The sequence below is a fragment of the Echinops telfairi genome, unplaced genomic scaffold (genome assembly GCF_000313985.2).
Source record: "Echinops telfairi isolate 266 unplaced genomic scaffold, ASM31398v2 ScPeMD7_7469;HRSCAF=8507_1, whole genome shotgun sequence".
Classification (NCBI taxonomy): domain Eukaryota; kingdom Metazoa; phylum Chordata; class Mammalia; order Afrosoricida; family Tenrecidae; genus Echinops; species Echinops telfairi.
Genome location: NW_022111373.1, coordinates 114,499,615 through 114,504,973, shown reverse-complemented (window position 1 = coordinate 114,504,973; position 5,359 = coordinate 114,499,615). Strand labels below are relative to the sequence as shown.

The window sequence follows — 5,359 nt, the reverse complement described above, 5'->3', positions numbered from 1 at the left end:
GCCCTCCGTCGGTACCGACTCACCCGACACCACGAAGCCGCAGGGAGGGACGCCCCCGCCGACTGGAGGATTGGTTCCCGGGCCGGCGGCGATGCCCCCCCGGTAGCGCGGGCCCCGGGTCGGGTGTTTGTGAGTGTTTCTATGTGGGAGAAGGAGGAGGAGGAGGAAGCAGCAGCAGCAGCGATTTGTCTTCTCGGCTGGTCTCCCCCCGGCTCTACATGTTCCCCGCACTGAGGAGACGGAAGAGGAGCCGTAGCCACCCCCCCTCCCGGCCCGGATTATAGTCTCTCGCCACCGCGGCCTCGGCCTCCGCTTGGATTCAGACGCCGATTCGCCCAGGTAAATTCCTGCTCTTTCTCTCGGCGGCGGCGTCGGCGGCGGCGCCAGGTCCTCAGCGGCTCTCCTCCCCGCTCCCCTCCCCGCCGCTTCCTCGGCGGCCCCAGGGCTCTTCCCCGGGCGAGTCGAGAGTTCGCTCCTCTCGGGTGGCAGCCGCCTCGGGTGGCGGCGGTTTTGTCCCCTCGCCGCGCCGGCTCAGGCGGCGGGGACTGGGCTCCTGCCGGGCGGCCGGGGAGGCGTAGGCCCGGCGGAGAGTGCAGGCCGCGGGCCAGCGGAATCTACTTGAGCTCGGGGATTAGGGGAGCTCCGGGCGGAGCGGAGCGCCGGCTGCTCGGTGACAGGCCTCGCCCGGGAGAGGAGCCGGAGCGAGCGAGGAGGCGGAAACAATACAACTAGCCGCGGAGGCGCCCCGATCGTCCCCATATTTACAACTTTCTCGGTCCGGGAGTGGGGAGCGTCCCGGTGAAACAAACAACCCCCCTCCTTCCCCCTGTGACCCCAGGAAGGGAGGAAGTAGTTTCTGTTAGGGAGACAAATGTAAATACTCAGCCCGGGAGGGAGCCCGTGGTAATTCCCTCTCCTGGTAGAAACTTGTTTGGACGTCGGAGGAAAGTTAATCCCAACGCCTTTTCTTTGGGAACGAATTAGATCGTCACCATGAATATTGAATAGAGCAACGCTGCGTGTGGGAGACCCTGCCTCTGCGCCGCCTCCCCCCCCCCAACACCGCCCCCAAGAGCTTTGCTGCTGTTGTTTGACAGTGTGTGTTACACATGGACTTTTTACATTTTTAATTCCAACGCGAGTAGAAAGTACTTGACAGGTTTGCCACCGTCGCTTCGTGCGTTCTGTGCGTTATATAAAGGCGACTTTAAAGGGTTGTCCACCAAGCGCCCAGGTACTTCCTGGCCGAAACGTGCAGAAGCCGAGCAAGACGTTGAGAGAGATTCTGGGAGGCGGGCCGAGGGCCCAGTGAAGACCCCACTGCTTTAAAAGGAGAGAAATGAAGTTCGGCGTCAAATCCCTGGGAGGGGAAAAATGTAGAAGGTGCCATCCTTTCATGTCAGGACAGATCTTCGTGAGGTCCCAGGGTTGTCATTGGCTGTTTGTGCCCATGCTGTTTGACTGTGTAATGAGAGAGGTGTCATTTTAATAGGTCAAATGGATCTGTAAATGCTGGAGAGAGCGAGAGGAAATCAGTTCTACCTCCACGGTACGACTTGGAGTTCGCGAAGGAAGAGAAGTGTTAGAGGTTGTTTCTGGAGGCGTCGGGGTTTGATTTAGGAGGGTGTAGGTTGGTGGAGGAAGAATACACCAGCCTGAAAGTCACTCATTCAGACAAATTGCCTAGAAAAATCCACATACCTGGCTGCAAAGCTTTTGATACTGTGTCTCCTTGGCCGAAAGGAAACGTCCAGGGGTTAAAATCAAGCGAACGCCGCCCAACAGCCCCCGGTTTTTACTAGTGGGTGTTCTGTGGGTGCCGAGTTGTTGCGTGCCTTTATTAACATGATTCTCGCCGTTGTCGTCGGCCCAGTAACTTTTCGAGGGCTTACTTTGGACTTTTTGGGAGGGGTCTTGCATCCAACAAATGACTCCACACTTCCTGCCAACGTCGAGATAAATGTTAAAAAGAGTGAAGTTAATATAGCTGTCACGTACGGGGCATGTTTTTAATGCTATAAATCCGTGTAGTAGTCTGTAGCTTGTCCGTGATTTGTATTGGTCAGGGAGCAGTTTGAATTTTAAAAAGCCTGAAGCTCCTGCTGAGCCCCAATCCCGGCCTCCCTCCCTCCCGCTAATCTCCCATTCCTGTCTTTGTGCTGCCTGCTCCTGGTGGACACTGCTTGCTACGGGGCCTCGGGCCTACGCCGGCTGGGGGGGCGCGCCGGGGAGGGCCCACGGGAGGGGAGGGACGTTTCACGTCTCAAAAAGAGCGGAGAGGTGTGGGTTTTCCCCACCTTTCCCTGGTTTGGGGGCGGGAGAAGCCCTAGTATAAGTGTTTAGAAGTCCATGTGCACTCTTGTACAACTTGTATTTAAAGAGGGATGAGCCTATTCATCTTCATGGTAAAGGAAAGAAGTGTTCAGCTTGCTTAGCGTTGATCTGCAAGCGCCTTTTTAAAAAGTGAAAGGGAGCTTTCTTACTGAGGACTTTGAATCCAGGTACTAGATAGTGGTGTACCTGGTGGTTTGTTTGTTTGTTTGTTTGTTTTTCCCTTTTGTGACTCTGGAATTGAATTATTGCGACTTCGTGCTGTTCAGGTTTTTTCTTGATTCTGCATATTTAATAATTTGTAATAAGTAGCATAGGTGTGTGATAGTGTTCATTAAGATAGCAGGGACATTTCTTTCTTCTTTTTTTTTACATTTCTTTTTTTGTAGATTATAAATCGTTTCTGGTTGGTCGAAGCCAATTCATTGCCCCCACCCTGGGGTTTTTTTTTTTTTTTTTTTTTTAAGAGGAGAAAACTTACTCAAAATCAAGTAAAACCTGGATTTGAACTTTAAAGTTTGGTGAATTTAGTTGGTAAGAGGCTAAAGAATAATTTGTGCTTATCTCCTCCACCCTCCCCTCTATTGCTTGAGATAGTCACCAGTGACTTATCTTGTCACACACCCCCTCCCTCCAATTCTGTGAAAGAAGACAACAGCCATAGATGTTCCAGTAATGTTATAATACGAGTTATATTATTTCCAGAGATAGTTCATAATGTGCTTAAAGGAGATTTCAACAGTTTGACTTTGAGTTTGCAGGGTTACCAATAGCTTGTATTACTTGAAAATAGTAAATAATAAATTGGAAGTATACAAAAATTAAATTATAGTCGAACATTAAATGTGTAATTATTTTCAATGTTTTGAGCAAAGTATGTGTGTAGGATGCTTTCTTTTGTAAGCCATTCAATAATTTGTTTGCTTCAGTTAATTTGACAGTGATTTTGAACCTGTGCTAGGCCTAGATCATTATACTGACCACTTTTTAACAAGAAAAAAGGTATTTGAAGAAAAAATTTGACCATTAGATAAGAAAAATGAAAGTTTTCACTTTGGTAGTATCTGTAGTTTTGGCTTTCTGTATACGTAATGACCATTATTAAAATGTTTAAATATTACGGGCATAGCTATATCAATTCCAACAAGAAATTTTCTTTATTTGAAGCCAGACTGCCCTGCTGAAACATGCTTTTCCCCCTAAACTTTCCTAAACTAATTTTGTCTTTAATTTTTTTGGTGTCAGTCCACTATCAAACTTAGAGAAACATATGAACTCATTTTGCATTATATCTTGACATAGTCCATTGTGGTATTTTTACTTCCTCAAAACATGTATGAACAAAAAGTACAATAGTATTGTCATAATTATGAGACATTAAAAGTTTAAAGTTTGAATTTTATATAATTTAACCCCCATTCCCCAATGCTTATTTGGAAAAACATAATTTGTAAGTAATCCTGGAATTTTAAACTAATACAAGACTTTTGTTAATGACGTGAGTGGGAGAGCTGGGTGCATTAAAATTCCTTTTAAAGAAATATAACTTCAGTTCTGTTTATCACATTTATTTGCCAGAAGTAAATTATTAGTGACTAGGAATTTCATAGACTTCTAGTAATTGTTCCATTGGAGATTGCTTATTTTAATATCCTCGTTGTACCAAGTTGACTTAGTGTTACTTTATAGCCTTTAAAGATAATTCTTAAACATGTTCTTGAAGTTTTTCCTATGTTCAGCAGTTGGTCATTTGTAATCATTCTTTGTATTTTAAACTTGATCCTGTTTTCAAGGTGACAGAAGTCCATTAATAAATAGTCCCCCGTTCCTGAGTGAGAAGTGACCAGTATGATTTAAAAAAAACAAACTTGACACTCAGATGAGGCCACGTGATTTGTGTAGTGAGTCCATGGGAGAACACAGGATTCCCTGACTCTTAGTATTTTTTTTATTAGATTGTTGCTTTAAGAAATGTCTGAGCTGTGGCTCATGCAGCTAGCTAGGTAGGTATTGCTCAGTGCTGACATGGATACCATTTATAACTTTTTCAGTTATCTGGGTTCAAGATGCTTTTCCTTCATCTTTTAATAAGCAATAGTAACTGTTTCTTCGGTTTATTTTAGTAGTATGAAAATAGCATGGGCATATTAGAAATCCTGATCCTATATTTGGTGTTTGAATGATTTCACTGATACATGTTTCTATGAAGGCATAGAAGTGAATTAACTAAATTTGTAGTAAGCACTATGAACACCCTGAAATGCTTGATTCTTTTTTAAAAATATTAGAGTAGAAACTGAATGGTCCTTATTGATGTAAAAGCAATTTTTAAAGCCGTGTTTCATTATGTTAAGCTGTCATCATAATTAAGAAAGGTTTCTTATGTACTCAGTTTTTGGTTTACTTTTGCCAAATTTAGCAGAGTATTAAAATATTAAGTATTTCATAACATAATTTTGTTTTGGTGTAATCTGGAGTAAATTTTAAAGAACTCCCTTTTTTTTTTTTGTGGTCAGATTGTATTGTTTTGTTTTTAAGATATATTCTTTTCCATTGCCCAGCTAAATAAGATTTTGAGGGTTTATCATTTGTCAGAAATTGTGTTGAGTATATGCCTATAGTAATATTTGACTTAATTTTAACAAGCCAACAAAATGGAAACCATTATCTGCAATTTACAGATGAAGAAACCGAGGCTGGAAAGGTCTAGAAATTTGCCCATGTAGTCTTAATAACTAGTAAACATTCAGTGTGGATTTCCACTTCTCTTGAGGATTCAGGATTCTACATTTCTAATTTTAGTAAAATCTTAATATTATCCATTGGTAACTCATTTGACTCAGTACTTACAAGGCATGTAGTCAAGGAAATGTTATACATCAGACAAAGCATAAAATAGAATTCAGACTATATGTTGTATAGATATGTTTTTTAAGATTGATAATTCTTTTAAGATGCTATATTTTAAATTTGAGCTTGTTAAAAGCAACCTGTGAATTTTTCTTCTAAGTTTTATGTGGAGTTTAAA

At 43.2% G+C, this 5,359-nt stretch overlaps 1 protein-coding gene across 2 annotated transcripts in view; it reads left to right on the top strand.

Annotated features, from left to right (window-relative positions):
- The first annotated feature begins 68 nt into the window (after positions 1-68).
- Positions 69-5,359, top strand: part of NIPBL (NIPBL cohesin loading factor) — a 223,264-nt gene continuing 217,973 nt past the window's right edge. Inside the window, exon 1 of one of the 2 annotated variants that reach the window (XM_045285402.1) lies at positions 69-339. The gene's annotated coding sequence lies outside the window, so the exon portion shown is untranslated. The remainder of the gene's footprint in view (positions 340-5,359) is intronic. The other variant, XM_004698075.2, reaches the window with a different exon arrangement.